Here is a 17,722-nt window from a genome sequence, read left to right as displayed (position 1 = left end):
AGTCTGGTATCAGCAATGGGGTGCCTTTGTCTGACCTCCTGGCTCTGATATACATGGAACCTGCACTTGAGAAGAGGAGAAGTTTCAATTAAGGCAAAAGAAACATCAGAGAAGAGGTTAAGGAGAGAGTGGTGCTTGGTGAATCCAGCTGGTTCCAGCAGGGTGCACAGCAAAAAGATGGAGAGGGCAGAGAAGGGGATGATTGCATCAGATTAAGGGAAGTGAAGAACAGAGGTGTGCAGGGTACTTATTCACAGGGGGATATTCTACATCAAAATTTACATTAAAATACTTAGCATCAAAAGTGTGGTATATATGTTTATGTATATGTATATTTGTCTTTAAAATCTAAACAGTTGACATTTAAGGTGCCCTAATCAGGAGCCCACTCTTGGGGTGTTTAAATTAGCATTTAAAACCCCCCAAGTAGGAACTGATGTTCCAGAGGGAGTTTCTGCAAACTATTCAAATATCCTTATAGAGTCTGTTAATTAATATAAAAAATGTCATGCTTCACTGCTGAAATAAGAGGTGTTCAAGACATGTGGATCAGCTGGCTTGAAAACTGCGCTAGCACTTCCTCCCCTTCATGAACAGAGTTTAAAGGTCAGTGCTCATCTGGTGTGACCAGATGGCTTTCTGAACCTCGATTTTTTTCTTCCGTAAAATAATAAGACTATCTATCTCCCAGTAGATGTTGAGAAAAATGATGTAGTAGCCCAAGCTCCAGGCTTGGCACTTAATTATTGTACATGTGTATTTGTTCCTTTTCCTTTGCATCTACTTTACCATAGTTTTGGAGCTCCCAATCTTATGTCACTTACCATGTTCTCTTTTGTGTCCTCATCTCAACTCTCTTGCTAGATACAAGTCTTCAAGCTTAACTAATGCTGGCCTCCTGCAAATCCCAGGGCAGTCCATCACATCTTAGTGTGCCTAATCACCTGGTGGTTCTTTAAAATGTAGATTCCAGTGATCTTCAGCCTGAAAAGATTTCCATCCCTTATGTCTGTCTTGGTGTAGCCCAGGAATCTGCAGTTTCATCAAGTACTCCCAGCTATAAAAAATGAGGTGGTCAAGGGCCACACTTAGAGAAAACTTTGATCTGAGAAAAGCTTGCTGCAGAAGCCCTAGATCTGCATTTTCTTCAAATTCAGACCTGAACAAAGACAGCGAACCTACTTTCCCAGTCTCCCATTGGAGCCTCAGGCTGAGCTGACCCAGAAACCTGAAGCAAGCTTATCACCCATGCTACCTGTTACTGATCTTCTTGATGATATAGAAAGATCATGTTTGCCTATCCAGCATGCTGTTACTGATCTTCTTGATGATATAGAAAGATCATTTTTGCCTATCCAGCAAAAATATATTTCCCCTTTCTCTGTTAACCCTCTGGATTGTCTTCATTCCTAGAAAAAACAGTTTCAGCAAGGCCCATGGCCCCCTTCTTCCCACCCCCAATATAAATCAGTGAAGGTTAGCCTCTAAGACATGGACTAGAACAAGAGAAAGGAATGCTTTTCCTTCAGGGATACTAAACTGTTAGAACAAAAGCCTGGAGCTGCCTGGGCTACTCTTACAGGAGGCGGGGAGCCTGCTGAGAATGAAACGAAAGAGATGGTGCCCCAATTACTGACATCTTTCAGCCCCTGGAGTTCCTAGTAATATGAATTACTAATTCTCTTTTTGGTTTAAGTCAGTTTGAGATGGAATTTCTGCTGACAACCGAGAATTCTGACTAATACACAGACCCTCCCCCACCAAATAAATGCATTTACAACACCCTCTCTCTCCTCTCTACAGAAAAGAATCCTTCCTCACTGGACTGTCCCAAACAAGTCCCCTGGCACCTCACCTCCTGCCATAACTGAAATCCTAAGGACTCAAGTTTCCCATGTCCTGTAGGCAGGGGACCTTCCTCTTTAGGTAGGGCCAGTTCTAGCCCACTTTTCTTTTACCCTTTGAGGGGAAAAAGTCCTTTTTCTTTCAGACTCAGGTTAGCAAGCTCGCCGTTCATTACTAATTTCTTGATTATTCACTTAGGATTTTGACACCTGTTTTACCGTCTCCCCTTCCACTCCTGCCATTATTCCAAAGGAATTTCAGCACTCTATGTAACAGCCTGTAATCATAGTTTATATAGCACTTACTGCATAGCAGGCATGGTCCTAAGCACTTTACATATTTTACATATTTTAGGTCACTCAACCCTTATAATAGCATGAGGTGTTACTATTCCCATTTTATAGGTGGGAAACTGAGGCACAGAAAGACTATTTAGACTTGCCTAGGGTTACCCAGCTACTAAGTGGTAGAATGGAGATGAGGACAAGGGAATCTGACTGCAGAGTCTGGGCTCTTAACACACACACTGGCCTCTCAGTTCCCTGTAATTATAGCATCCCCTGTATCCACTCTATATTGATCCCATGAACATGGGAGGAACTCAGTACCTCCTCCAGCTGAGTCACTGGACATGCAGAAGGTCTTTGAAGAGAAGGGAAGGTCAGCTGAGGGTGACTTGGATGGTCATTAGAGATCTATACCTCCCCTTCCTACCACTCAATTATGTACTGTTATCTCCCATGTAAATGTACCAACGAATAGATAGGCTCAACAGCTGGGATGTAAGTTGGACTGAAGATACAGCAGCAGAAAAGCAGGTTATATATTCTGCTCCCGGTACCCTGTAAGGTCTATTCTCTGCTCCAATAGTCCTTATTCCCTGAGAAGGTTGCTGCATTTGGGCCAGTCCATCCTCCCTCTATCTAGGACTGTCCTTAGAATATGTCCCTTGTCTATATCTTTACCTGTGGCCCTGTGCTCCTCAACCCTCTAGAAACTTTGCACAATAGATTCAAAACCTTTGATTTCTTCCTGCTGCTCTATTTGAAAGAGCAGAAGAAGGAACCAAGGGCTTGCGGGGGAATGCCAGGGAGCAGTTTCACCATCTCAGGCCACCACACCTAGGTTTAGCTTTATCCAGAGCTGCTTCATTCTGAAAATTCATGCTCAGACCCAGCACCCCAACATCAACCCACCTCCTTTCCTTCTGGCTTTTGTTTCTCTGTCCAGCTCAACAGCTTCTCCAACTCCACTTCCAGCTGCTGCTGGACCCTTCTGGCTTCACAGTGCTCGCTAACATAGCTCCCACAGTCCCCAGTGCTGCCAGACCCAACAGGCCACATGCATCTTGGGATCAACGCAAATGGCCCACTTCTCTGTTCCAGGCTCTACTACTGGTAGGAAAAAACTCGCACAAATGTGTGTATTGGTGTCATTATAAATATAAGGCCGCCAAGCTCAGCATGCACCGCCCCCCCATGACACCAAGCAAGCCAAATTAGTATTCACAACGACTATAATTATAACTATGTATTGAGTGCTAACTGTGAGTAATCATTTTACAAACACTTCATTTAATTCTCAAAACACCACCGCCATGAATTAGAGACCATTATAGAGACCAAAAGGGGCCACATACTAACCTGACAAGCCCTGGGGAGGCCGGCATGGCGGGCCTTACAAACCCAAAGGCCAAAATAACCACACAGGGTAGTCTGAATGTAAAAATTACTAACTAAAAGTGGGTCATGGTGGTAGTCACATCTTAGGCCTGTAGCTTCCATTGACAAATGTCAATCTTTGGCATTAAAATTGTCTATTGTCTTTGTACATCTAAAATAACATACCTTAAAATGTCAGAGTGATCTTCTCTTCCAGACTGCTCAAAGGCACAACGGCCAGCACCAGAGCACAAGACCACATTGTTATCTTGTTGCCCACACGCCATCTCTATGTGCTGTAAATGTTAACTCTCCTGCACTTGCCAATGTAAAAGAAGTCCATCTCTCTCCATTTTGCTTCTTACCCAATCTCAGAGATTTCCCCACTTTGCTTTTTCCTGCTTCCCTAATCTACCACCAGAAGATTTCATGTCACCCGCCCCCACTCCATGTCTCCTTTGATTCTAATGTATAAAATTAGTTGCAATAACTACTCTTTTCTGGAGCAAAGTCTCAATCTACTAAGATTTTGTTTCCTGACAATTGTCAGTTTGGTTCAAATAAATTCTTGTATGACTCTTTCTTAGGCTGGACATTCTTTCAATGACATTTACTTGGTGTAGTCAGCAGGATTCCGAAGACGCTCACCCGGGCCCACCCTGCGGACCCGGACCTAGTGCTAAGTACCAGCAGGGGCCCATTAAGGCCCACCAGCTCCCCGCTTCGCATTGGATGAATGAACTTGGGTGAGTTATCTCTTGGAATCCAGAACCTTGTGGCAGAGGGGCTGACTTTATTTGAGCTTTTCTTGGAAAATCCTCGAGGTGGCACTAAAGGATAGGCATTGAAATGGGCGGCTGGTTTTAATTTTGGCTTTTCAGTTGGAACTATTTACTGTGAGTCTGAACAAAACCTTTGACTGGACAAATAAGAGACTGAACTTGTTCAGCTCCAAAGGTAAGGGTTATTGACTCTCTCCAGCTCTGATTTTGGGTATTCGCAGATGACTAAAAATCTATATGGAGATTTTTGGGTACCCCTCGAAATAAGCAGGGCTTCCATAGGAAATTCCAACACAACTGTAATTAAATATTTGATTTGCACAAGGAAACGTAAGTAAAGGCTAGTTATCTAGCTTCACAGTTGTATTAGACAGCTGGGGAGAGAAACTGAGACATATGAGAGAGTTGAAGTGACTCGAGAGGTGACCACCCCTTGGAGCTTAACCCGTAAGCAGCACTATTCAACCGACTACACAATATCCCTAGAAATTTGTTCAGACTCCACCAATCCCCAAAGAAAACTAAAATTAACATGGGAAATCATGCCTCTAAGGTTGATAAACTGCAAGAATCCCAGCTCCTGTTAATACTCCTGCAAGCTATATGTTTAATTCATATGGAACCTCAACTTGCAAATACCTACAGAAATGGGGAAATTTAACTAAAATGATATCAGCTTGCGATGGCTAAAGTGGAGAACTTTTGACACCTCCAAATTGTTTTTTCTGCATATTCGATTAGAAAAAAACTGGCTCTAAAATTAAACTGAATGAACGGAAAGCTTGTCTTGACTGGAAGTTAGAAGATTCAATGAGGAATACAGATAAACATTCTCTACAGGAAGTTAATAAGAAAATTTTAGAGACTGTCTTTGAACTAAAGAAGATTTCTGAAGCTGATAAATGCCGACACCCTATTCCACCCCACTCTCTAATTGCTCCACTATAACTTTTGCTTTCTGAGCTTCTTCATCTGGACTTGCCCTCCCCCTTCCTTCTTCCTCTCCCATCTATCTCCTCTATAGCCTCCACTACCAATCCCTACTGACCTAGGGGAAACTGAGATTCGAAATCCAGACCAAAATAGACCAGAAAAATAAAAAATTACAGCAGCTCCCTTTAGGAAAAAGCCAGTCTTACGCAGTGGGGATCCAGTGATTGTGTATATTCCTTGGACTAGAACAGAATTAAGGACTCTGACTAAAGATTCCTCCAACCCTCTCCAGGGCCCTGATGGGTCTGCAAAGGGATTTTATTTAACTGTCAGAACATATGATGCTGGCTATTCTGACCTATTTCAATTAATATACCTACTGGTTTCAGAGAGCAAAGCAACAGAATGGCTAAATAAGGTTCACTAGGAAAATCCTGTAGAGGAATTTTTAAAACAGAAAGAAGGTAGACAGGAAAAAATGCAGGAAATTAACCCATTGGCTTTACCAAGCCATACTGAGATTTTTCCCTGGAAAATGGACTGGACCAAGATCCAGCAAGTAAAAGAAAGTCTGTTGAACCAGTGCTTGATTTCTTTGAATGTTTCAAAAAAAACTGCAACTAATACTTGAGTTTGTCTTCAGTTTTAAGGATTATCAAAATGACCCCTTACTGGGAGTTCCAGTCAAGATGGCAGAATAGGTGAACACTATGCTTGCCTTCTCTCATAACTACATCAAAATTACAACTAAATTATAGAGCAATCAACCTGGAGAACCATCTGAAGACTAGCTGAACAGAAGTTCTCTAACTAAGGATATAAAGAAGAGGCCACGTCAAGACTGGTAGGAGGGGTGGAGACATGAAACTGGGCTGGTCCCACACCCATTTGTGGCAGTTGAGAATCGGAAGGGATATCTCAACTGCAATTGGTCCTGCCTGAGGAGCAAGGAGTCTCAGTCACACTCCAGGCTCCCCAGGTAAGAGCACCAGTGCTGAAAAGAGGGGCCCCCACAACATCTGGCTGTGAAAATCAGTGGAGATTGTATCTGTCCATGTGAGACAGAAGGCTACCGGAAACTCAGGCATCCTCTTAAAGGACCCACACACAGACTCACTCGTTCACAGGCCCTCACCCTAGGCTCTGGCAAGGGGATAGCAGCTCAGGAGGTGCCAGAGACGTATAGGGAGAAACTGAGTTGTGTGGCTTTAGGATGAGGGCTGGAGGGATAGCCACCATTGTCCCCATGTTGTGCTCTCCTCCTACAGAGCCAGCAGGCAAGCGCCATCTTTCTTGAGTTGAGCCCTCTTACCACATGACCAAATCTGAATCTGTATTAGCCTAATGAACACCACTCGCTCTACCTTGATGATTCCCTGAGACCTCGCCCCATCCAACTCGAACGTCACCAAAGGCTCTTTTGGTGGGAGGCAGCTAGTCTTGGTCTATGCTGCAGTCTTTCTTTAAAAACTCTCAAAGTTCCTCAGGCCACAGGTGGCAGATGGCCTCAGTATGCCTTGTGCCTTTTGCTGAGTGGCCCCAGGCTCAGCACTGAGGCCAAATCTGAATCTGCATTAACCTGGTGAACACTACTTGTCCCACCCTAGTGACTTCCTGAGACCCCCATCTAACCCAACTCTCATACAACCTGAGGCTCTTTTAGATGCTAAGCCTTATGAGCAGCTGGTATGAAACAGTAGGCCTCAGAGTACCCTGTGCCTTTGCTGAGCTGCCCCAGGCCTAGTATCAGTGGCAGCTGGCTTCAGTTCACACCACAGCTCCTCTCACGTACCTTCACATCCAGCACAAACAGCTACCAACCATAATTACCTTGTAGTCCTAGGCTGGTCACAAGCAGCAGCTGACCTTGACCTGCACCAGAGCCCTCCCAAGAGGCCCCGAAACCAACACGCCCAGTGGCTGTCTTCAGACCACAACAGAGTACCACCCAATTATTCCCACAGCAGGTACCAGAGCTCACTGGGGTGAATCCTGCTCCATGGGGTCAGCCCTTGCACAGCAGCTCATATGCTGCGGTCGTGGGCAATCCTCACAGCCAGTCAGCCTGAGGGGCAATTCCACCTACTGATGTGCCAACAGCAATCAAGGCTCGAATCCAATAGGGTACCCACAACCCACACAAGGGACACTCCTAAAGCACCTGGCTCAGGTGACCAGGGAGACTGCACCACTGGGCCACACAGGACACTTACTAAATAAGGCTACCCTTTTAAGATTGGGAGATATAGTAGGTCTACCTAATACATGGAAACGAACACAGAGAAGCAGCCAAATTCAGCAATACATTAAAAATATCATACACCATGGTCAAGTAGGATTTATTCCTGAGATGCAAGTTTGGTTCAATATCCAGAAATTAATTAACATGTTATACCACATAAACAAAATAAAGGATAAAAATCATACAATCATTAATAGATGCAGAAAAAGCATCTGACAAAATCCAGCATCCATTTATGACAAAAACTCTCAGCAAAGTGGAAATAGAGAGAACATACCTCAACATAATAAAGGCCATGTATAACAAACCCACAGCTAACATCATACTCAATAGAGAAAAGCTAACAGTGTTTTCCTCAATATCAGGAACAAGATAAGGATGGCCACTTTCACCACTTTTATTCAACATAGTATTAGAAATCCTGGCCACAGCAACCAGGCAAAAAGAATCCAAATTGTAAAGGAGAAAGTAAAACTGTCATTACTTGCAGCTGACATATATATGACATATAGAAAGCCTCAAAGAGTTCACCAAAAAAACTATTAGAACCAGTAAGTGAATTTAGTAAATAAGCAGGATGTGAAATTAATATTCAGAAATCAGTTGTATTTTTATACAAAGATAACAAACTATCAGAAAGAGAAATTAAGAAAACAATCTCATTTACAATTGCATCAAAAACAATAAATACCTAGGAATAAATTTAACCAAGGAAGTAAAAAAAAAAAAAAAAAAAACTGTACTTGGAAAATTATAACACATTGAAAAAAAAAGAAAGAAGATACAAATAAATGGAAGTATATAAGATGCTCCTGGATGAGAAGAATTAACATCATTAAAATGTTCATACTCTCCAAAGCAATTCAATGCAAATACCAATGGCGTTTTTCACAGAAGTAAAACAAATAATCCTAAAATTCATATGGAACCACAAAAGACCTCGAATAGCCACAGCAATTTTGAGAAAGAAGAAAAAAGTTGGAGGTATCATGCTACGTGATATCAAATTGTACTACAAGGCAATCGCAATCAAAACAGCATGGCACTAGAATAAAACAGACCCATAAATCAATGGAACAGAAGAGAGAGCCCAGAAATCAACCCATACCTATACGGCCAATTAATCTATGGCAAAGGAAGCAAGAATATACGATGGAGCAAAGACAGTCTATTCAAAAAATAATGTTGAAAAACTTAGACAGATACGTGCAAAAAATGAAACTAGACCACCTTCTTATACCAATACAAAAATAAACTCAAAATGGATTAAAGACTTAAATATAAGCCCCCAAACCATATAACTCCTAGATGAAAACATAGGCAGTAAACTCTCTGACATTGCTTAGTAATATTTTTTTTTTCTGATATATCTCTTTGGGCAAGAGAAACAAAAGGAAAAAAAATAAACAAATGGGACTACATCAAATTAAAAAGTTTTTGCACACCAAAGGAAACGATCAATAAAAAGAAAAGACAACCTACTAAATAGGAGAAGATATTTGTCAATGATACATCCAATAAGGCATTAATATCCAAAATTATTAAAGAACTCATACAACTTAACACCAAGAAAACAATCCATTTAAAAAATGGGCAGAGGACCTGAATAGACATTTCTCCAAAGAGGATGTACAGATAGCCAATAGACATATGAAAAGATGCTCAGTGTCACAAAACATCAGAGAAATGCAAAAAACACAATTAGAAATCACCTCATACCTGTCAGAATGGCTATCATCAATAAATCAACAAAAAGATATAGAAAAAAGGAAACCCTCATGCACTGTGGGCAGGACTGCAAACTGGTGAAGCCACTATGGAAAACAGTGTGGAAGTTCCTCAAAAAATTATTACTATAACTACCTTGTGATCCAGCAAATTCATTTCTGAATATTTATCTGAAGAAATCCAAAAGACTAATTGGAAAAGATATATGCACCCCTATGTTCACTGCAGTGTTATTTACAATACCCAAGATATGGAAGCAATCTAAGTGCCCATCAACAGACAATTGGATAAAGAAGAAGTGGTACATATATAATGCAATATTACTCAGCCATAAAAAAGAAAATGTTACCATTTGCAACAACAGATGAACCTAGAGGGTATTATGCTAAGTGAAATAAGTCAGACAGAGAAAAACATACCATAGGATTTCACTTCTTTGTGGTATCTAAAGAACAAAATAAGTGAAAAAAACAAAACAAACAGACTCATAGATACAAAAAACAAACTGATGGTTGCCAGATTGGGAGGAGCTGGGGCCTAGATTAAAAAAAAAAAAAAGTGAAGGGATTAAGTACAAATCGATAGTTACAAAATCATCCCAGGGATGTAAAGTACAGCATAGGAAATATAGTCGATAATATTGTAATAACTATGTATGGTACAAAGTGGCTACTAGACTTATCGGGGGGATCATTTTATAAATTATGTAATGTCTAACCATGATACTATATACCTGAAACTAATATAAAATAATATTGAATGTCAATTATAACTGAAAAATAAAAAATAAAAATGAAATACTAAAAGTGTAGATTTTTAGAAAACAAAAAACAAGCAGAAGAAAATGATCCCTTAGGAAATTTGGCATTTTGGGAAGGACTTGATGAAGGGCTTGTAACTCTGATTAAACAACATAAATTAAACTGGCCAACCATGTATGCTGATGAACTAGCAATTCTGGCTGATCAACTATCTAAAACTATTTAAAAGAGAGCAAACGACAAAGCTGCCAAAATCATGAACCTACAGCTCCAGAAACTAAGCAGTCAGGTCAGACCTCCCCAAAGGTCTCTTAGACAAGTGGAGAGGGGAGTATGTTTTTGTTTTAGAAAGCCCCGCTACCTTAAGAAAGATGTAGAAAACTGAAATAGGAATTAGGAAAATAAACGGAAGCAACCATTGGGCTTCCCCAAGAATTATAAGAGGGCATTTCCCCTTCTCCTTACTAATTCTTTAGGAGAAATTGAAATTACCGTAAAAGGGGAAATTATTAAGGCTCTTGTAGATACTGGAGCTACTTTATCTGTTCTTAACCCCACCCAATTAAGTTGCCCTTTCCCTCAGAGTAAAGCTTCTGTACAAATGGTAGGGACATCTAATCAACCCATGTCAGTTTTTAAATCAGAATCTGTTCCCTTCCTAGTAGGGACTGTTATGGGAAACGTACATTTTTACTAGTCAAATCTGCCCCAATTCACCTGATAGGGAGAAATTTTCTTGAAACCTGTGACGCATATATATCCTTTTCCCCTAAGGGTGAATGTATTTAGAACTAAATGAATCAGATACTGAACAAATTGGAAAATAATGATTTTAAAGGAAACCCCACAAGAGAAAACTAATCTTGGGACTGAACATTTGTCACAGGACATTTCTATGCAAATTTGAGCCCTTAGATATCATCAAGATTAAGCCAACCACTTCTATTAAAATAACTATTGACAATGCCTTGCCTCTACTTAATATTCACCAATATCCTTTAAGACCTGATGCACTAGCTGGAATTAAGCCCATTAGACAAGATTATTTTAAAAGGGGGCTTATAATTCCATGTATGAGCCCCTGTAATTCTCCTACCCTTCCAGTAAGAAACCAAATGAAAGAGGATGAAGATTTGTACAGGATCTCAAAGCCACAAATCAAATAGTTAGTTATTCAAGACATCCTGTGGTTCCAAATCCACATACCCCATTATCAACCATTCCTGTGGACTGCCAATATTTTTCAGTAATAGATTCGTGTAGTATGTTTTTCAGCATTCTATAGAAAAAGACAGTGAAAATCTCTGCCTTCACCTGGGAGGATCGCCAATTTCCTTGGACTGTAATGCCTGGGAGATATACAGAGAGTGCCCCCTATTTCTCTTAAACACTAAAAGCTGATTTAAATGATGTTGATGTCCCCAGAGATTCCACTCTAATCTAATATGTGGATGATTTACTTTTATTCTCTAGGGCATTACTAGATTCCCAAAAGGACACAATTTACCTATTATAACAACTATCTACAAAAGGACAAAAGGTATCAAAGGACAAACTTCAATTCTGTTTGCCCCAAGTACAACACCTTGGCCATCTCATGTCTAAAGATGGTCCACGAATTAATTCTGAAAGGCTCAGAGGAATCCCATCCCTTCCTCTTCCAAAAACAAGAAAACAGCTTTAAGGATTCCTGGGTCTGAATGGATACAGTGGCAATTGGGTTCCAAATTTTTCATTAATGGCCTCTATATGTCTTATTAAAAACAGACCGACCTGATCAAATTCAATGGAACCCAGAAAGGAAACAAGCTATAGAAGCTCTAAAGGAAGAATTATCTAAAGCTCACACTTTGGGACACCCTAATCATAAACTTTCTTTCTTCCTTTTCATACATGAAAATAAAGAAAATGCTTTAGGAGCTCTAAACATGGGGGTGTATCAGAAACATGGAGATCTTCCTCGACCTGTAGGATATTACAGCCGCCATCTGACTCAGTACCAGGAAGGCTCCCTCTCCGCATGAGAGCCTTCTCTGCTGCAGCCGTGTGATGCGAACACACAGAAGAGATAGTTACGGGCTCTCCTTTAACTATTTCTGTTCCTCATTCTGTTGAATCTTTATGAGCTCTCGTTACACTCAACATTTCTCTTTGTGGGCTGACTTCTTATGAAGTATTCTTGCTTTCTGTACCTAATGTTACCTTAACACAATGTAACAGCCTTAACCCAGCAACTTTATTACCCTCTTTACAGGATGAAGACATCGCTATTGTGTTTTGCTTACTGACTACCGTCTTGTTCCTAGAAACGATTTACAGGAAACTCCTATTGATACTGGTGACTTAATTTGGTTTACAGGTGGCCCTTACCTGAAAGATGAACAGGGCCATTACTGAGCTAGATATACAATAACTTCCATCGTGAACATAACTGGAAGTTCTTATTTACTTGAAATAAGATCTGCCCAGAAAGTCAGATTAATTGCTCTAACTCAGGCTTGTCAATTGGCCAAAGATTAAATAGTCAATATTTACAGTGGTAATTGCTCTGTGTCTGGTGCAGCTCACGATTTCGGAATGTAATAGAAACAGCGGAGCTGCTTAACTTCCTTAGGACAGCCCATAAAGGATGGAAAACGGGTTACAGCGTTATTAGATGCCACACAACAACCTAAACAATTGGCAGTTATCAAAATTCCAGGACATTCTAAAGCTGCAACCATGGAAGCAAAAGGAAACCATTTAGCTGACGCTGCGGCTAGACAGCCGGCACTGAGCAGCCAAAATATCCAGACCTAAGAATGTTCCTTGATTCCTATAAAACAAATAAAAGACTCTCTTATACAGTTCCAATAGACAGCTACAGAAGAAGAAAAGAGGGTATGGCAACAAAAGGGGGGAACATTTGACCCGGACAAACAGATATGGCTTGAACCCAATCAGAAACCAATCTTAACCTATAGGGGCTCCACTGCCTATGCTTTAATATGTACATGAGCTAACACATTGGGGTCCTGAATAGACGATTTCATGGAGTAAACAATAATACTGGAAACCTCCCGCTGTGCCTCATAAAGTATATAACAGATGTTCAATCTGTCTAAAATATAATCCAGGAAAACCCCTCCATGGGTCCCAATGACATTCCCACTTCCTTTAGGTCCATTTGAGGTATGGCAATTGGATTTTATCCAAATGCCAGCATCTCGGGGATGGATACAAGTATGTATGAGTTATGATTTGTGTGTTTTCGCAGTTGAGACATTTCTTTGCAGGAGAGCAACAGCTTTAACGATAGATAAATTGTTACTGGAGAAAATAATTCTCAATTGGGGAATTTCCTCTGAGTTACATAGCGACCAAGGGACTGATTTCACTGCCAAACAATGCAATCCATACATAACATTTGGCCCATTCTACATCATTTTCATTATGCTTACCACCCCAGTCCTCTGGATTGGTGGAACGTACCAATGGTACAATCAAAATTCAAGCAGCTAAAATTTCAGAAGCTTTTAATCTCCCCTGGGCAAAAGCTTTCTCTACAGTACTCCTCAACCTGAGAGCTGCTCCTTTTCATAAACATAGCCTTTCTCCTTATGAAATAGTCACTGGTTACCCTATGCATCTGGATGAAGGGGCATATGAACCAACCTTACTAACAGGAGACGTTCTACTTTATTGTCAAGGGCTTATTAACCAGCTTAAAAGGACTGATAAACTAACTGATTTCAAAGACCATGGCTTACAACCAGGAGATTTGGTCTATTAGAAAAGACATCAAATAAAAGACTTTCTCCATCCTTATCAGGTATTACTAACTAATCTATGAGCAGCCAAACTTAAAGGAGTTAACTCATGAATTCACATTTCTCACTTTAAAAAGGCACCTGACTACAAACCCCTACTTCTGTCTCTGACAATTGTCTCCACCTACAGCAGACATCAAAGACTTTTCAAGAATGAAAATCCACCAATATAGAAGGCAGACAGCTATCCCAAGACTTCGACAAGGCCTGTATGCCCACAAATGGATGTTGAATTCAAGGACATTTGTTTAATCATTTTTTTTTTGTCTGCTAATAATAATAGTTAAACTTGTTCTTTGACCTCCTCTCAAACTTTACTCTTATATGACCTAATTATTAATGATTGATGAAGATATATAAAATTCTTATATTATTATCCTTATGAAGATTTCCTAATGGAAACAATATCTATCTTCCTGGACCCCCCTCCCTTATTGGATATGAAAATTTTAACTTGGGTAACTGCTAATCTTTACATCTATTAAACAATAATATTTTGATTTTCTGTTATGGTAAAGAAGTGACCACCTTGTTAGCCATGCATTGGGCTTCTCCTACTATAATATAAACTTTGGTATATTTTTCTCTGGATATGTCTATTATAAAGGACCCGTCTTGGGCAAATACCTTCAAGAACACCTCTTTGATAATTCCCAAGGTAGAACTATATATGGATCTAATTTAAATGAGTGTTGTATAGCTATAGAAATGGATGGTTAAAAAAAAAAAAATAGGAAAAATACCTGAGTATGATGCCCTGCAGCAGCCTACCTAGCCTGTTATAGTATATCTTGTCCTCAGATCCACCAGCTCTGCTCTTGTGGCTGTATGCCCATAAAACAGGGAGGGGAAATAAATGGGTCCCCATTTCAGAAATTATTGGAATTACTTGGTCGGTAGATATGTCTGTAGCTACCTCACCCTCCTTGCATCCTGGATGCTTGTGGGAAGCCCTATGGAATACTCAAACTCTAGCTCACTTTGGGGTTACCTGTATTCATTTAACTATGGTATGGGAAACATTTTGGGGTCCATTCAGTATACCCCAATTGCTCTGAGGCCATGGCCAGCCAATGGCAATAACATTCCTGGTAGATCCAATAACATTGGCCCCCTATAAGAAATGAGGGGACTGCTTGGAGGATTAGGGGCTGGCCTTGGTATTTGGGGACAAGCTGAATTTGCAGTTAATGAAGAATCATTTGTTAGAAAACGACTTTATCTAAAATAGGTCATATAGAGGGAATGTTATTTCAAGAAGAAGGAAAAGAATGAGAAGCAGCATGGAAAGATAATGAGGCCTTAGCTCAATGTATAGGACAGACTCAACAGACTATAAAAGCTCATGTACAAACCCAAAGATGGGAACGTGCCTGCACCTTGGCTCAGTAGGGCCTATTATCTATGCTGTTGCAATTGCAATCTGAAGTAGCTGTGAAATAATGGCTGACTATAATAGGTAAAGAAGCCCAGGCTGGACATTTATGGGACTCTTAGGGTCCTCGTGGAATTTGGAAAAATTTAAATAGAAAATGTGATTTATGATGTTGTATCATAGAAGTCCAAACACTTAGGTTAAATTCTAAGCTAAGATTTTTAGTAGTTCAACTGGCTGGTATAGGGACCATTCTTAATAACAGTAGAATAGTTTCAACGGGAAGTAGACAGGCCATATTTAAAAAGTAATAACAAATGGGAACCCGTCTCATTATCTGATTGTGAAAATTGGACAAGTGAATGGTTATGTCCCCAGTCTATATGGAATTCTGAATTTACTCAATCCCGGCCTCTTGTAAATACCCCAACAAATAATAATATGTGGTATATGGGAAGGGGACATTTTGTTGGTAAGGGTTAGAAAACTTTTCTGTTATCCTAAGTGACTTCTATTGTAATGACACCAAGTTTACATTAAATACTACAGGAATATGATGTAATACTGAAATATAAGCAAAATAACTTTGCCTGAGGTTAATGAAACCTATCATAATATTGATACTGAAAATTCAGTATATTGGGGAATTGTACTTAATCCTCCCTATGAAGTCATTTCTACGGAAATTAATTGGTCAGGAGAAAAATTAGAGCTTCTGGATCACGAAATAGTAGAAAGTCTTCATTTATCTGGCCAAACTTATCATAAGGTACAAATGGCAGTAGACAAGGGAGGAAACATTACTAGCTTAATAAAAAATTATGATGATTCATGTAAAGTATTCTTTGGTCAGCTGGGATGTTTGTTTCCCTCAGATTCATCCTTGTCTAGTATTCTACATTTTCTGTTCCTAATCAGTGTTATTGGTTAATACTATTGCAATTGTTCCTGCTATGTAAATGTTGTACTAGACGCAGAAAAATAAAACTTAAGATAAACAGCAAAAAAACTCAGAGCATGTTAGCTCAAAGTTTAAAAATGATCCAGAATATAGGATCTCACTGCTTCCCATTCACCCACCTTTCTGAAAAATTCAGCCTTGACGGCCATCTAAGCTTAGTTTTGCCCCATCTCCAATAGAACACCTGTTCAGCAAGAAAAAAGCTTCCTAGGAGTGAAGTCCCTAACACCGTGGGACCACGTTATCCAACCAAAATGTTGATCATTAATGCATCCTTCGGATCAATTTATGACCAAAATGGAGATTTATGTATGGGGTCATATACTAAACCTGAAAAGCTTAGGGGAGGCCCACATGGCAGACCTTACAAACTCAGAGAGTAAAGTAACCACAGGGGATGGTCTGAATGTAAAAATTCCTAAATAAAAGTGGGTCACTATGGGTAGTCACATCTTAGGCCCTTACCTTCCTTGAAAAAAGTCAGTCATTGACTTTGAAGTTGTCTATTGTCTTTGTACATCCAAGATAACATACTTTTAAAATGTAATCTTTTCTAGACCCCTTAAAGGCACAACCACCTGCACTGATGCACAGGACCGTAGTGTTATCTTGTTGCCCACATCCCATCTCTATGTGCTGTAAATATTAACTATCCTGTACCCACCAATGTAAAAGAAGTCTGTCTCTCCATTTTGTTTTTTAAGCCAGTCTCAGAGATTTGCCGGCTTTGCTTTCTCCTGCCTTCCTATTCTACTAACAATAAATTTCATGTAACAGCCCCCCACCCCCGCTTTGATTCCAATATATAAAATTAGCTGCAAAAACTGCCATTCTCCAGAGCAATATCTCAATGTGTTGAGATTCTGCTTCCCAGCAATTGTCAGTTTGGCTTCAACAAACTCTTACAAGACTTTTTCTTAGGCTGAACTTTCTTCCATTATTACCATTTCACAGAAAGTGAAACTGAGGCACCAGGAGGTCAGGACCTGCTCAAGGTCACAACTACGTCAGTCCCACAGCACTGACATCCCACAAGGAGCTGTCTGCTCTTCCATAGCCAGCCTAGTTTCCCGGCCATCTCTACCGTACTAAACTGCTCTGTCACTCTGAAGCAGGACTTCATTGGTGAAAGTGAAAGAAGAGGAAGAGAAAACCGTCGCTTTAAAGTCCAGAAAGAATATGGGGACCCACACGCAGATATATTTCCTGGTCATGGTTACTCAGCACTTTGTGGGGATCATGGGGCTGATGGGCGGGGGCGCGGCGGGCCTTTACCATGAACTCAGCCCCGCCTAGGCGGCCTCTTCTCGAGCCTGGCAGCATTCTATTAAGGCGTGGCTGACCCCTTCCCAGGTGACACTGTGGCTCTGGGGTTGGCCCTCCCGCCTCCCCACGCTGTTCACAGTGCATGCGCCCTTTAGGTCGCTCCTAGCCCCCACAGAACCCCACTCCCAGCTAGGGTGACGAAAGGGGACGCCGCCGAGGGCTCCGGGCCCAGTGGGTTTCTGGAGCTTTGAGCCGCGTCCTGCAAGCCCCACCCCCAACCCCGCCCCCGGCGGCCGTCCCGCTTCCCTCCGGCGGCTCCCTCCGGGGAGGCGGGGCCTGGTCCAGCGTCGCGCAGGAGG

At 40.9% G+C, this 17,722-nt stretch overlaps 1 long non-coding RNA gene across 1 annotated transcript in view; it reads right to left on the bottom strand.

Annotated features, from left to right (window-relative positions):
• Window positions 1-17,722, bottom strand: part of LOC107196701 — a 23,563-nt gene that overhangs the window by 3,993 nt on the left and 1,848 nt on the right. The gene's annotated exons all lie outside the window — the stretch shown is intronic.

The sequence above is a fragment of the Pteropus alecto genome, unplaced genomic scaffold, assembly GCF_000325575.1.
Source record: "Pteropus alecto unplaced genomic scaffold, ASM32557v1 scaffold111, whole genome shotgun sequence".
Taxonomy (NCBI): domain Eukaryota; kingdom Metazoa; phylum Chordata; class Mammalia; order Chiroptera; family Pteropodidae; genus Pteropus; species Pteropus alecto.
This window is presented reverse-complemented; position numbering and strand designations above follow the sequence as displayed.